The 16037-nt window shown below is 44.5% G+C and overlaps 1 protein-coding gene across 11 annotated transcripts in view; it reads right to left on the bottom strand.

Annotated features, from left to right (window-relative positions):
- Csgalnact1 (chondroitin sulfate N-acetylgalactosaminyltransferase 1) overlaps positions 1 to 15297 on the bottom strand; it is a 342493-nt gene extending 327196 nt beyond the window's left edge. For 4 of the 11 annotated variants that reach the window (XM_087588271.1, XM_087588267.1, XM_087588268.1 and 1 more), the window contains exons 1-2: positions 15175 to 15284; positions 4489 to 4547 (exon numbers count right to left, since the gene is read on the bottom strand). The gene's annotated coding sequence lies outside the window, so the exon portion shown is untranslated. 11 annotated transcript variants of the gene reach the window in all.
- Between the last annotated feature and the right edge of the window lie 740 nt (positions 15298 to 16037).

Here is a 16037-nt window from a genome sequence, read left to right as displayed (position 1 = left end):
CAGCTTCCTCTGAGACTCACACACACGGGCTATGGGTGCAGTGAAGCATATAGAACCTGTCTGAAAAGACTCTCCATGAATTACTCGGTCACTTCTATCTAAGAGGAATAAACTTCTATTTTACACTGCTGCAGTGTTGATCTGAAGGCAAACTTAATCCTTTCCACTGTGAAAGCCTTCACAATCTCTAGGCCATGGCACATTTAAACCTAGATTGTTTCTTTCTCGCGTGCTTTTGTAGGTTTTTGGTGGAGCCCTCACTGGTCCCTCTGACCTACATCCCTGGGATGTGATGGTACACACAGGTATTCTCTTCACACCATCCACCCTCCCTTTTCCTGAATTTTGCTCCTCTGTCCTCTGTACGTGGAGCCCTGGAGCAGAGGTGACAGCTCCAGGCTTGCTCTATCACCATACAAGGACAGGTCTGGCTCACAGGAAGCAGAGAGGGAGAAGGACAGGGACAGGAAGAGAGACAGACAGAGACAGACCCAGAGAGAGGCAGAGAGACGGAAAAGGAGAGAGACAGAGACAGAGTCAGAGACAGACACAGAGACAGACACAGAGACACACAGAGAAAAACAGAGGGAGGAAAGGAGAGAGAGACAGAGACATGGTGACAGAGATAAAACTTACACAAGCCATGCAGTGCCCTTTCCCAATTGTTCCTTCATTCTACTCCCAGAGCCCCGAGTCTGGGGAACACAGAGTCCATGAAGCCTCCCTGCAGCACTCTCTGTGGGTCCTCACACAGCTCTGATGGCAGAGCCTCAGAGCCCAGGCTTCACTACACAAATCCTGTTACAAATCCACACTGATGCCTTTTATGCCTTCAGAATATGGAGGATTTTCATGGAGTGTGAAGCTGGGGTTCGCTATTTTCTTTGAAAAGTGTCCATTTTTATCTCTCTTGCAACTTATTTTAGTAACCTCTCCCTAGTCTATTAAGGTGTTAGTCAAACTTCCCATCTCAGCAGCTCATCTCAAAAACAATGAATCCCTCTAAGGTGAGCATCTGTGGTAGAGCACTGAAGAAAATCCAGCAAGCAGTTAACAGTATTGAGAAATCTGTCCCCCTACAGCATTGAGACATGGCAAACACAAATACTTGCTATTTCTCCTGCTTTGCAGATGAAGGAGTGGGATAAGAGGTGACAACGTAATACTTAGTTTCATAGTTAGTGAATGGCAGCTGGTCTAACCCAGATACATTACACCTCAGAGCTCACCTGATAATTCATCGTACTATATAAACTGACCGGTGTTTGTTTAAGACAGGCTAGCCCATGAATCTTCAGGGTCCTCTTTAATCTCAGGTTAGATGTGCAGAACCAGTAAGTCTACTTGCAGGCTACAAAAGGCAAGCAAGATACTGAGATTTTTGACATGGAAGCCCAGTTCTCCAGCTGAGCCCTGCCACTGCCCGGCTGCTGACTGGGACCGCTGCCTGACAGCTGTTGCTACTCATTTAACCCGCCACAGAACATTGAGATTCTCCAAGGATACGCTGCGATTTTTGAATCATTGAGTTCCGGTTCCCAGCAATCTGACAATTAGCAAACACGAAATGCAAAGTCTTCCGTAAGCACAGATAAATTCAAATGATATGCACCCCATAGTCAGCTGGCCATGAGTGGCAGTCTTGCCCTCAAAATCTTTCCAAGCTCCCCAGGGCTTGGGGCGGGGGACCGGTGGGCAGTCCTCCCATCATGCTCTGCCAAGGATCGCCCTGTTGAAAATGCCGGTGTGCAGGGCTCCAGGTCTGTTCCTACCTCTAGCATTCATGAGGACCTCGGTGCACCATGCTTCTTCTGAACTTCCGCTTCTCACTAACGAAGCGGAGAATCCACTCTTTGAGTTCCAGGTCCATATTTTAATTTAGAGCCAGATCTCATTTTTATCTGACCACATTCAGAAATCAACTGGCAAGAACTGTTCACTTGAAGACATGCACACTGATTCCCATATTCATCAGTGGAACACAGCGCTGCTGCTGTTTGTAATTGTAAGGACAGAACACAGGCACTTTTCGAAAACCCCAGCATGCACCGCGAGGACCACTGAGAGGAAAAACCTATTAGCCTGATAACCAGACATTATAGGAAACTTGTGGCTTAAAAGCTTTTCTCTCAGAGAGTAACAAGCCATAAACTGGGCCTGATCTATTTCAGATCCATCAGCCTCATATTACATGTGTATGTATGCCCCTGTCCATATGCATAGGTTCACAGAAGAATACAGATTTTTTTTTTCTTCTGAGTTTTAAGTATGAAATAAGAAGCAGGTGTGTTGGCACAGTTCTCCAATCCCAGCACTCAAGAGGAAAAGCGAGAGCAGGAGTTCAATGTCACAGCAAGTTTAAGACCAGCCTGGACTACACAAGACCCTGTCAGTCAATTAATTAATATTAATTTTAATTAATTACCTAATTAATTAAGTGAGTGACTTTGAGCTGGCCCAGTAGATGAAGTGCTTCCCATGAAATCAAGAGAACTAAAGTTAGGACCCGAACCATGGCAGCTTCCTGTAGGCAAGCAGAGAGGGGAAATCTATAGAGTAAGCTGGCTAGTCAAGCTAGCCAAAAATGGTGAGGTCCAGGTTCAGCAAGAGACTATAATATGTTGTAAGGTAAAGAGCAATTGAGAAAGACACTTGACAGCTACCTTGGGTCTCTACACATATACACACACATGCCTACGCACATGCAAATACACACATACATGTGCATACACCCAACATGCCCATGCATGCACACACAAATATATATTAGTAGCAAATATTAAAATAGGACCATAAGTAAATAGTCAAAAATGGCTGGGGATATAGTTCAGCATTACAGTGCTTACATAGCATGAGTGAACCCTTAGGCTCAATCTTGAGGACTGAGGGGTGTGTGTGTGTGTGTGTGTGTGTGTGTGTGTAAGAGAGAAAGAGAGAGAGGAGACAGAGGGAGAGAGAGGGAGAGAGAGGGAGGTCAGTACACTGGTGTTCTCATTAGGGGTTGAATAAAAGGTCTACAATCCAGCAGACTGAGGTATGTGTCACAGGTAATGACTGAGCTATTATTCTGAATGATAATTCCAGGCTTGCACCAAACACTTTGCCTAATTAGACTTCACACAGGGGGGGGGGGGAATTCTTTAATATTTAACAAGTATAATGGTGCAATCAATGTACACAAATCAGGCCTGATAAGGAGTATTGCTTATTAAAGAGAAAGACGGATGGCTACGGGAAGGTATAATCATTAAATGTAAAAACTTACAGGCTCCAACTGTGAACACCAGCCACATACTTTAAAATTGACTCTTCACCCACAGACACTCCATGCATTATTTAGTCCGGTCCTCATGCTCTGTTCAACTACAGATACACCAACACCATAGATTTAATACAAAATAAAAAGTAAGGATAATACCACTAATAAAAGCTTGGTTCATGTCCTTGACATTTCTCAAAGCTGTCCTTTTCTAAGCTACTTTTGCTGGCGTCACAATCCCAGAGAGTCAAGATGTCCAACATCTCTCTTGTAATCACTTCGGTTAGGTAATTAGCCCTCCTTTTTATTACCTTCAAGAGCACTTAAAGCCTTGGAAGCCTTCCTGACTGCATTAGATCCAGCCTGCCACAAGACGATGAATACATAATTTGCTTATAGGTAATTCTTAAGAAAGCACACAGTAAACAGAAATAGAGTGAAAACAGGCACAGTTACTAGCTGTGTGTAATAGTAAAAGACGTTGAGCCTGACTTTTCTGCTTGCTTTACCCGGTCAGCTTCCCATTCACAAACTGGGATCCCAGAGGGTCCTTTGCTCATTTATGAACACTGTTTCTGACTAACCCTGTTGGTGACAGAACTCCTGTATTTGTTGACCTATACGTATTCGTTGAAAGCCTCATGTGCATACATCCTGCGCTAACCTTACCATAGGCATTGGAATATATCAAAAACATTAGAGGCAAGGGCTAGGGGTGGGAGCCTGGGCTGTGCTCTCTACACTCAGGAATCTACAGACTGATCCAGTGATGACGTAAGAGTAGCAAAAGTGTCTACAGTCCTATATCGTGGTTAGTTGTTTGGTTTTGTTTATTTTAGAAGGTCTCATCTAGCCTGTGTCAACCTTGAATTTACTGTAGCTGAAGATGACTTTGAACTCTTGGTCCCCTTGCCTGTACTTCCCAAGTGGTGGAATTGTTAACATGCACCAGTATCCCTTGCTTTATATAGGGACTGAACTTAAGGCTTCATGTACACTAAGTACTACTAACCCAGCTACGTCCCCAGCTCATAACATCACGGTGTCACTTGTTGAGCATAGAACATACAATAAACGGGATCAAAAGCTTCCTTTTCCTTCTTGGGCTCAAATGCACGTGGTTCTTTTTTGTGTAGGTTCCTCCTACACAATGACCAGACCCAACCGTCAGAAACAATTTCCACAATGGTAAATGAATTCTATAAGGAAAGTGTTTCGATAGTACTTACTTTATAGTAGGTAACTTTGATCCATCTGCACACGCTGTATTCCAGGAGGAAAACGAGACCTGTGTTTAATTGAAAACCACATTATTCAACACCTGACAAGCCCCAGTGACACACATGCCATGTCTTTCCATATGTGCATCCCATTTTTGCCTCCAAACAACTCCTCAGAACTATTCTGAGAAATAAAATCTCTTTATTTTCAGAAAGATCATAGATTTGCAATGCAGAGAAACAGCATTTCACATTTTAACTAACAGGCTGAAACTGTACAAGTGAAACCTGAAACCGAGATATTACACACACACACACACACACACACACACACACACACACACACACACACAAATGTGCATGCATTCTTGCAAACACTCCAGTACATGTATGGATATGAGTATAGCTATAAGCGGAGGCCAAAGTTTGACATTAGTTTTCTTCCACTATTTCTCCTTTTTCTTTTCTTTTCTTTTTTTTTTTTAAGACAGGCTCTCTCATCGAAACTGGAGCCCACCAATTTCTAACTCTGGAGCTTACCAGGATGTCTAAATTGACTGACTTCCAAAGATCTGCCTGTCTCTCCTGTTCATCACCCAGTGCTGAGTTACAAATACCTACCCTTGGGCCTTCTATGAATGCTGGGAGCCAAACGTGGGTTCTCATGGTTGCCCAACAAGCACTTTACTGAGCCCCAGCCCCTTATTTCCATTTCTGATTTTATGAATTCTGTAAGATGTGAAAAGATATTTCTGTGCTTTTGATATGGACACTGAGTGCTTACCATCCAAGAGGAGGCATTCTATGTGACACTAAACCTTCCTTTGTAGGGCTTTACTCTTCTGAACCCCTAAGGCCAGAATCTCTCATTTGTTCATCTGTGGCAGCACCAAGCACACAGTAGGAGTCTATAACTAGACTCTGAAACTTGGGAGCAGGCACAGCTGTCAGTTGCATTACTGTAGAGGTGCCTAGAATCGTCTCTAGCCAGCCACCATACTTAACGATGTTGCGTGCCCAGTTGTAATATCATGGTGGAAACCATCCACCTTTATCTCATCCCTAGACTATCATGTCACTTGGTGGCTGAGTCATCTTAGATTAGCCCCTCCTGGCCTTCTGCATGTCCACAGTGAAACTCTGCAGACTGTCTCCAGTGACCCGGGACTTCTGCAAAACACTGACATGAAACCAATGATCTCAGAAGTACTAGTGCTTCTATGGCTATAGTTTTACTACCCAATGGTCTTCTCATTGCTTCTAGCTTCAAGAATACTGCTTTGTGGACTCTGCAAGCCCTCTAGGAGAAAAACAACTCATTCAATCAGTGTGGCCACTCTTTTTAATCTTATATTTCTAATGTCTATTTATAATTACATTATTTTTTAATATTTATTATTTTATGTGTATGGGTGATGTGCCTAAATGTATGTCTGTGTACCGTGCCCTAGATGGCCAGAGGAGGGTACCAGATCCCCTAGGCCTAGAGATACAGATGGTTATGAGCCATCGTGTGGGTTTTGGGAATCAAACCTAGGTCTTCTAGAAGAGCAGTCAATGCAGTTAACCTCTGAGCCACCTTTCACGCTCGAACACGAATTTATTTAATTCTCAAAGCCAACTTCATTTAAGTTTACTCTACTACTCATTCCCTAACTCTCATTTGTTGGTGATGAAGAACAGCTACAGATCCTGGCCATTCACACTGCCATCCAGCCCCCAAAAGAGCCAACAGTCCTAGTAGAAAACCACATCTCTCTGCACCCTTTTCAGCCCAAGATAATCCAGCACCACATCAAATACACCTTCTCATGCTTTCCAGCAATCAGATTCACAAAATGCAAACACTTTCATGTGTTTGCACAAGAAACCCTTGGCCACCAGTTAGATTCACCATTGTGAAAGTATGAGCAGAGATTGGAGAGACCCACAAATATTCTCTATTCGGTTCATGAGGTCATTAACTGCTACCCTATGTACACAGGTTACCAAAAGACATCATAAGTAGTCTGTGTTACTTACATTCATGGAAGTCAAAAGACTCATGGGAGATATAGAAATCCATTGTTTAACAGAAAGCCCTGGTCGCACTGCCCTCAATCAAAAACTTAAGCTATGTAAAGGTACTGCCAATCTTGACTGTCAACTTGACAGGACTTAGAATTGATTGCCAAGGAAACATCCCTCTATATAAATCTGTAAAAATGTTCTGAAGAGGAGATTTAATTTAGTAGGAAAGTCCCCTGGATGATTCTAGTAACATTCCCTGTATTGTGGTCTCAAAGCAATGGAGAAATAATCTGAGACTCAGCATCCATAGCTCTTTGCTTCCTGACTGTGAGTGTAAGGAGATCAGGCAACCATGTGTGCCCACTCACCAATGTGTCTTCCTCGCCACCATGGACTTTTCTCTCAAAAGAAACACTCTTCCCTTCTTGAGTTGCTTTATCTAGTATCTTGTCATAAAAACAAGGAAGTAACTAATGTGGGTACCCAGTGTGGTCTTCTGGGATTCATCTCACTTACCACTTACCACAGTGGCATATGCTCAGTGGGAATCCAAAGGCATATTGAGTTATAACAATATAAAACTTGAAGACAATAAGAAAACAATCCAAGAGTAGACTTTAGAGACTCAAGATCCAGGGCAAACACCTCAGTCTCCTTCTAGTTTCCCAAATTTCCTCCCAAAAGAAAACTAGAAAATAATTCTTTTCTTTTCCATGTATTAAGCACCTGCCATGCAGAACACATCTACAATTAATGAGCTATAAGTATCTCAATTAATGAGCAAACCCTGAATAGAAAAACCATGATAAATTGATTCATACTCTAGGTGAGAAACTAGAATCTAGAGAACTGACTTGCGTAAGATCACAAAGGCACTGTATAGATTTGAACTTTGACCAACTCACACCATCTCCAAAGCCACAGTCCTCAGGTCACTGCTTCCTCATCCCAGGCATTAGTTCCCACGTTTTCTGAAGGTCTTGGGTCTCTCTGCATGCTCATTCCAACAATCTTTCCCAAATCCACTAACTAACATGAATTTCACTTTAAGGATCATTCCTCTTTTTTTTCCAAAGCTCCCTCTGCTATGTTTTTAAAGCTAGCTTGTTGCTTTACTGTTAATACACTCTATGAATCCCATAAAAATGGGATTTTGAAAATTACCATAAATCGCTCTAAACATATGATTCTCTAACCCTATCCTGCATTTATTTTTTTTCCACTTTTTTATTTCAAAACCCTGACTCAGGCTTTGCTTGCACCTGGGCAGGTCCTATTTACTCACTCACAGAAGGGTAGGCTCATGCCTAGGTGCCACCACACAATAAATAATGTCTCCAGGCCTCCATAACTGAATGAGCCAGTTCTAAACTGTAATGATTCTGTAAAACCCACATTCCTGCCCCACCACACACAGCATCTACTCTGCACACCAAACAAGGCTGCTCATTATCATAAAACCGCCAGGCACATCTTGGTAAAACCCACCCTGGCCTGCAACACAGCCCACTATACAGGCTGTGCCAACAAGACACACCCAGAGGCCCCGGTGGTTCTGGCTCCCTGCCACACACTGAAACAGACATGGATGTCTCTAACCAAATCCCCAAATGGAAGGGGGGAAAGGAGGCTCATTTCTTCTGTGATATAAACTAACCCTTGAAATCTCAAGTGGGAATTGGCCAAGAGCTAATAATTTTGATTTAGTTCCTTGCTGTGCAAGGATGCACCACATTCAGAAGAGCCTGTAGTCAGAGTTTAGGGAACTAGACCTGTCTGTCGGGCCATACACCAAGCTGGAGATGTGAGTTCCTGGGCAGAGCCTTTCCGTAAGCTCTGTAATTCAGAACCACCAAACCAGCCCAGCCACAGCCACAGCCACAGCCACAGCCCCAGGCCCAGCCCCAGCCCCAGCCCCAGCCTCAGCCCCATCAAGTAACAATCTGCCAAGTGTTGGCCTTGCATACCCCAAAATCCTGAACATTTTCTGCTTTGGCCTACCTCAAACTTCACTTCTAACTTGTCACAATTTGCCTAAATACCCTCTCTTTACCCTCCAGCCTCAGCCTTATTCTACATCGGAAGCATCTACAGTAAGCACTAAGCTGCCATGGGCTCCTAGATGTCAGCCTCTTCTGGTCAGCTTCGGTAATGACCAAGTGGGGTAGGGAGCCTGGGCTAGCTCATGCCAGTTCACAGGTTACCTAATATCATTGCCCAGTCTGCCCCAGCTCCATGAGGGAGAACCAGAAAAGAACATTCTTTTCAAGGGTTGATCACACTCTACCTTGGACTTAGGTATCATTATTTTTATGCTTCTCTGACCAGTCAGTACTCGATGGAAGAAGGGAGGGATGGGAGGCCATGAGAGGAGACAGTTAAGGAGGAACAGTAGGGAGGCACAGTCATTGGTAGAAGCTACTTCCAGTGGCATGGCATTTTTCTGAGGGCTCTAATTCTGGCAAGAAGTCAAAAATGTATTGTCCCCATTATGCATGCAAAATCCATTCACAGAAACTAAGAGCTGGGGGCCTAAGAAGAGATCCAGCTGTGCTAACAAACCCAGCACGGCCCAGCTCCAAGGTATAACACGCACCCTCTCCCTACATTGTCCCCTTCTTTATAGTTTTAGAATTATCTAGTAGGAAGCCTTTATGTAATGTGAGCACTTTGCTCGATGAATGCATGAATGAATGACTGGCCCCAGCCTTCCCTTTTACCTTCTGAAACCCACACACTTGATTTTATCCATATATTCTTTTTGCAGTGTGCCTGCAAAGTGCCTTGATAAGAGGTTAACTATCAGCCAGGCAGTGGTGTGGCACGCCCAGCACTGGGAAAACTGAGGCAGGCAGACCTCTGAGTTTGAAGCCAGCCTGGTCTACAGTACAAGTTCCATGATGCCTGGAGCTACCCATAGAAACCTTGTCTTGAGAGAGAGAAAAAGACAGAGAGAGAGGCAAAGGGAAGGGTAAAAAAGGAAGAAGTTCATTGTTACACAGGAAAGCTATTTACAATATATTTTGGGCTACTAGAGAAAATTCTGGATGTACAAACATATAAATAACAAGTGTTGAAGCAAGTCTGAAAAAAGCTCCATTTGTTATCTTGCTCTATCTATCCTGCCCAGGAAGAGATACCAATACAATAATGGAAATCAATGCCCTATGTTTCACCAACCCTCAGAACTCCAAGACATATACCCAACTGTCAATTCAAGGAGCTTATGTTGGAAAAAAACCAAACAGCATGAACAAAAAATAAAAACAAATCTATGGAGACTGGGGAATAGCTCAATCAATAAGAAGCTTGCCCACTGTGCAAACCTAAGGATCTTGGTTGGTGCTCAGGATCCACAGAGAATGCAGGCTGTGGTGGTGCGTGTGCCCTTGCAACCCTGGTACTGGGGAGACAGAGACGTGCACTTACTATCCAGACAGCCCACCCTAACCAGCGGTGGATAGCTCCTAAGAGAAACACCACCTTACCTTGACTTCTGCTACACAAGCATGGGAACTTACATACATTTGCACACCTACTCACATGTACATGGGAGGGGGTGATGGGAATAGCAGATGTTCCCGTGGGAGCAGGCAGATGTAGATTAAGGCCCAGCTCTAGCATCCAACCTTACACAAGTGTCATCACCGAAACCTTCGTTCTCTCACCTGTAGAGTGCAAATAACAACAGTACACACAGCCCAAGGTGGCAGCACAGACTGCATGAGCACCTCATGCCCCATACTTAACACAGCACTAACCAAGTTTATAATGGAAAGAACTACATTGCAATGAAGTATAAGGAGAAACCTTTGATGAAGTATCCGACTTGGCAAGTATTACCAGAGAGGGCAAATTTGCTGCATCTGTGCCATCGGGTATGTCTGTGGCTATGGTGACCTTGACCTAAACTGAAAGCAACCCAGGCAGTAATTATAATAAACACCAGCAGAGATATATACGTATGTATGTATACAATTTACCATGTGGTAGGCATTCTTCTCAGCACTTCCATAGTCATGGCTGTGTAGAATGTGCCCCACAGGAACTGCCAGCAAGGAGGGTAACTGGCTCTGACCTCTGATGTGCTATGTGTTTGCCAACCTTAACAACCTGGCCCAAGATGGCCAATCACACATGAAAGGACTATCCAAGTGCCAAATCGTACAAGGACAACTCATTGGCAAGCAACAGCACCAATGTAGCCGCAAGTGTCTAGGCTAGGTACGGTGGAGCCTGCCTGTAATCCCAGGATTCTGGAGGCTTAGGCAGGAGCAGGCTTACAGATCAAGGTCGGCCTCAGCTGCACTAGGAGGAGCCTTTCTAACGAGCAATTTAAGCATATGAGGAGGAAAGACGAAGAGGTCACTTTTGAGGGTGCCCTGAAACAGAATAGATGATGTTCACAAAACTATCAGTGAAGATTGCTTATCTAAGCTATGCCTTGGGAATACAAAAATCAAATCAGTATAAACAGGCAGCTCACGCCTACCTACTGTGCTTTCTGTTTCCCTCTTCATCAACCCAAATGTTCTCAGTGTGTAGAAATAAAGCAAGGGAGCAGATGCGACCCCAGGATAACCAAATGTTTGGTTTTTGCCTTGCCTAAAAACAACAGAAATCATCTGTGCAGCCTGTGCTTAAGTGATGGGTTCAAAAGAATTCCCTGCTCACGGTTGTCATTTCCTTACAGGTGGCACCTCCCAAATGCAGGTCTCTAAAAATGACTCACAGGTATGAAGAGCCATTCATTTCCTGCACCTTGGGCAAGCATCCATAATCTTTGTGAGCTTGGAGCTCTTGCCTGAACTAAATCACTGTGCTCTGCAGCAAGCTATATGTCCGTCACTCTGGCTGAGGCTCAACTCTGTCTTGGGGAGAGGAAGGATAGGCTGAGAGGTGCCAAGCCCTTCCCTAGCTGGAGGTTAAAACCTCTTCTGCTTCTAGAAAAGCATTCCTTTGTATAAACAGGATCTGCACAGCTCTTTGATATGCCAGAACCCTAAAAGCAATCCAAAGAATTCTGCTTAATCAGGGGGAAATAATAATAATAAATCTTCTACGGCCTTCACAATTAAACTTAGTCCTCTTATTTTGTTCCTTAACCACAGACTGGACTACTTCATAGAAAAACAACAACAGTCGTATTACCTTGTTTTCAAATCATAACAGGGGGAAATATGAACTGGATGTCTGTAATGTTTCTGAATTCAGAAGGGTTCTGCTGAATAAAAAGAGAAACCCCTTTGTAAGATTTGGGGGTGCTGCATTCTCTTACCTTAGCCAATGTTTCAGTGCAGAGTAAAAGTGCTTAGTTTCTCAAAATAAATTAAATCTTACTGGAAACCTGAAAATGCTCTCTTATTTATTTACAAATAATACGGCTATATTGGGGGTAATAATACCTGTTTACAGACATGGTCAGTGTTCTTTTTACAAAATAAGTTATTTATAGGAAATAACACCTTTAAGTTTCAACAGATATTTTCAGGCCTGACTAACTTCATATAAAATCAGAAAATACAAAGGCTTTTCAAAACTCATAGCTGGGTGTAGTAGCTCTTATAGGATCACCGCAAGGTTGAGGCCAGCCTGGGCTACCTAGGTGAGGCTCTAACTTAAACAGAAAATATCTTTTAATGCTACATTATAGAATGTAACAAGACATTTTGAAGATAAATTTTAATGTAGCTCCAAGAATAAAAAGAGGCAGAGAAGAAAAAGAGGGGGGGGGGTTAGGGAGGAGCTTCGACTGGCTACATAAAATCCCTTGACAAGCAATTTATAGTACTTTAGTCCTACAAGCATCCATTTAGAAGATAAAGCTATTTTAAATACATTGAAAGATTAGGTGAGAAAAAATTCCACCAAAAACAGATGGACACACACACACACACACACACACACACACACACAAAGAAAAACATTAAAATCTACATCTGAATCATATATTTATTTTCTAAATTTAAAAAATTCCATATCTGAATATTATGATGTGCAAAGTAAGAAAGGAAGCCAAATTTTAAGTCTCTACAATTATGTTTTAAAGTGCATTGATTCCATCAAAGGGACCTTCGTTCACTTCCGGGTCATTGTTAATGCTTTTTATATGCACATCCTTCTCTCATCAAGGAGTCCACTTTCTTTGCTACCTGTAAGGACAGAAGGATAGGAACAAATGACAGCCCGGGGTAATCCAGTGTGCAGAGGAGGCCCCTAGTGGCAGAATCACTACTATGAGACCTCGGCTATTACAAGTTTTATAAGAGCACTTTATCACAGGACCCAAATCAATAGGTAATAAAGTCTACCTGAGCTCAGCCTCTTCAGTACCTCTGTTAGCCTTAATATATGGGAGAGCTATAATTTACAGTCCCAAGGTCCTTTCATCAGGAATCTGCGAAGAAGGATGTGAACTGAAGAATAACTTCATTACACAGTAAGTTTCAAACCTATAAAGGCAGGCGTGCTGAGTCCTTACTGCTTGCCATGGTGGGGTTGGACGGCACAAGGGAAGCAGGAGAGACAACAGTCACTCACGGCTTACTGATTCTCCTCTGACCTCTGAGTGTGCCATCATTTTAGTAAGCACAGAACTGGGAAACAGGGAGACTGGGAAGTCCACTTCATCATCCTGCATCCCGATGATGGATTCTCAACCCAAACAAACAAACAAACAAACAAACAAAAAAAAAAACCATGATGCATTGCCTACTATCTTTCTCTAGAATGCCAACTCCTTGGTTCAAACAGCCAAGCAGGGAATGCTATGAAGGAAATCCGATGGCCTTCAGGGGTCAATGGCCTCATGGACGGATGCATAGATGGAGTATGAATGAATGGGCCAAAGAGTGCATAAAAGGAGGAATTATTATGGTTAAAGTTTTAAGTATCAAAACCTATCTAAACCATATTTAAGTGAGGCAAATAGCCCTCGGGAGGGGTCTACTGTGCTCTGAGCACTTAGAAAAAGAATGTTTTTCTTTTCACTCTGGCCAATGCTGTTATCAAATGAGGAGTGTTGCAACCATTTTGCACATCAGGAGCCTGGTATTGGAAAGAACGAACAACTGGCCCAGAGTCATGCAGCTAAATGTCGGATGAGCTTCTTGGACGCCAGTCCTCTAGAGCAGCAAAGCACAACCTCACAATAATGTAAGTGGGGTTGATGTAAACGTTGGATCTTTTTCTTCTTTGAAGCTCGCTGATATGGTTTACGACTAGATATATAAGATCCGAGACAAGAAGATGGAGAGAAATAAAAGTAATGTCGAGTGATTTGGGGTGGCAGCAGGTGTGTCCTAATCTGAAAAGTTCAAGCTTGACAATTACACCGAGTTAATTAATCAAAAGCCAATCGCACAGAAAAACCTCAGTGCTTTAAGTATATTCATGATTTTTGGCTTGGGCTGTACTGATAGCCGTTCTTCGTTCTACTGCGTTCTATAGGCTGCAGCATGTTGGACACACCCATTGGGTAGTTCAGAGCACTAATGACCATGTATTAAGTTCCTACAATGGGTATTGTCCATCTCATATTTTCCCAGAATTGGCATTTTCTGGAAGCTCAACACATGATCCCTCTATCACAACAATCCCTCTTGTGTGTGTTCAGGTGACCTTTTTTGCCTAGAGAACCAGTTACTCTCTGCCTAACGCTTCTGTCTCCAAGTTTGACAGACTTCTCTCCACGCGGCAGAACCCATAGTTTATTAATGCTCGCAGTTCACAATAATTGGGGCTCTCTTGTATAAAAAGTGTCAACACAATCCAAGAAACCCCACAGAATTGCTAAGATTTACTAGATATTTAAATTTCTTATAAATATAGTTAGTTGTCTTTAATGACATTTAAGTCAAAACTGTGCCAAGACATTGCAATCTGAATTTAAAAAATGGATTTTGCAAACTACAGCCATGCTATCATTCATTACTCTTTCATTTTTAGCGTCCACTGAGGCTCAGCGTTTGGACAACAGTGTTAACGTCTTTTCCTCTATAACTTCATAATCACGGACACAGGGGTACAGGTGCAGGAAGTGTGGCGGAAACAAACAACTTTGCCTTCGCCAGGCACAGCTCACAGCTTTCCTTTTCCTCCAGCCCTCAGAATCCCCCACTATATCCCAAGACCATGCCCTGGGAAAGCTTCTCCCCAGCCCTGGCGCACACAATTGCATGGAGTCACACGCAGATGTGAAGACCCTTGGGATACAGAGAGTCACCGTCGCTCCGGCACAATGCGGGGAGCGACCTGCCATGGGCCACCCTCTTCATCACAGCAAATATAATCCAAGAACAGCAAACTAGAGGCACCCCTATATATGCCATGGCTACTTTGAAGTGGGGTTTCTGGAGAGTAAGCCAACAGCGGAGGGCTCAATTAACGCTGAAGAAGCTGAACTGACCGCGGGGTGCGGCACGGGGGACCCTCGCGCGTCCACCTAGAGGCGCCGCGCCCTCCACGCGCCTAGCCAGGGCTACAGCGGGCAGTGATCCGGGAGTCCTCAGCCCTAGGCAGCAGTGGTCGATGGAAGCCAGCTGTGAGTGCGTCCTCCCGACTGACAGAGAGCCACCCGGAGGTCGAGGTCGGGGGTAGTGGCACGGACAGGCAAAAGGCAGCGACATACCCGCAAAACAGCGGGCCACGCCCGTCCAGCCCTCTGGTTAGGGGACCCCTACTTACCCCAAGCAACCCTGCAGACAGCGGAGCCGGCTCCCTTGGCTACGCTGCTCCCGCCCGGCGCCGCCGAACTTTCCCTCCTGCGAGGCGGCCCTGGGCTCGGCTCCACCTCCAGTTCCAACAGCCGCTGAGCCTCCAGGGATCCGGAGCAGTAGGGGGAGGGGGAAAGCGGGGAGCGCGGGCTGAACAGCGTCCAAGCACTGCGCCCGCCTCCGGGTGGGAGCCGAGGAACCACGAGCCCGAGTGGTGGGGGTAGCGTGGGCCTCAGGGCTGGGGTCGTGTATGGCTGCAGTCATCCAATTCCACCAGGGCCAGTCTGCAGTGCGTCCCGGTTCCAGGTACGAGCAGAGCAGGGTGCCCTGGTTGAGAGACTGCCACTGCAGGGACCATGAGTGGAGAGCAGGGTCTCTCCTGCACCATGGAGTCTTCAAGTGTGATTGACCGCAGACATCGAGGAGTTAGCGATAGGGACTAGGGCACTGTTGGAAACTGTGCCCCAAGGGAGAGGGGGCGTCTATCCTACAAGTTCACCCCCATTCCCCCACTCATCCTCGAGTCATTTGCTCTGCTAGGACTGTCCTAATTCCAAAAATGGCTTGCATCCAAAACTTCTTAAACTGTACTTGAGAGAATTAATAAGATCGTCGCTGTTTTTGGTGCCCTGAGTTGTGGCGATAAAGCCTTCACTAAGCTTTCATTTACAGATGATGAGAAACCCCTTTAACCCTTCAGCCCCAACTGTGGCTAAACGACGTCTATAAGGACCTCTGGTGGCCGCATCCCTACAGCAACTTCCTGAGATTCGTGGGAAAACTAGAAGGATCCGTGTTTGCCAAATAAACAAACCTTCTCAGACTGCATCAAAA

Source organism: Rattus norvegicus, chromosome 16, assembly GCF_021556685.1.
Source record: "Rattus norvegicus strain SHRSP/BbbUtx chromosome 16, alternate assembly SHRSP_T2T, whole genome shotgun sequence".
Classification (NCBI taxonomy): domain Eukaryota; kingdom Metazoa; phylum Chordata; class Mammalia; order Rodentia; family Muridae; genus Rattus; species Rattus norvegicus.
The sequence above is the reverse complement of the archived record's forward strand: the minus strand, read 5'-3'. Positions and strand labels throughout refer to the sequence as shown.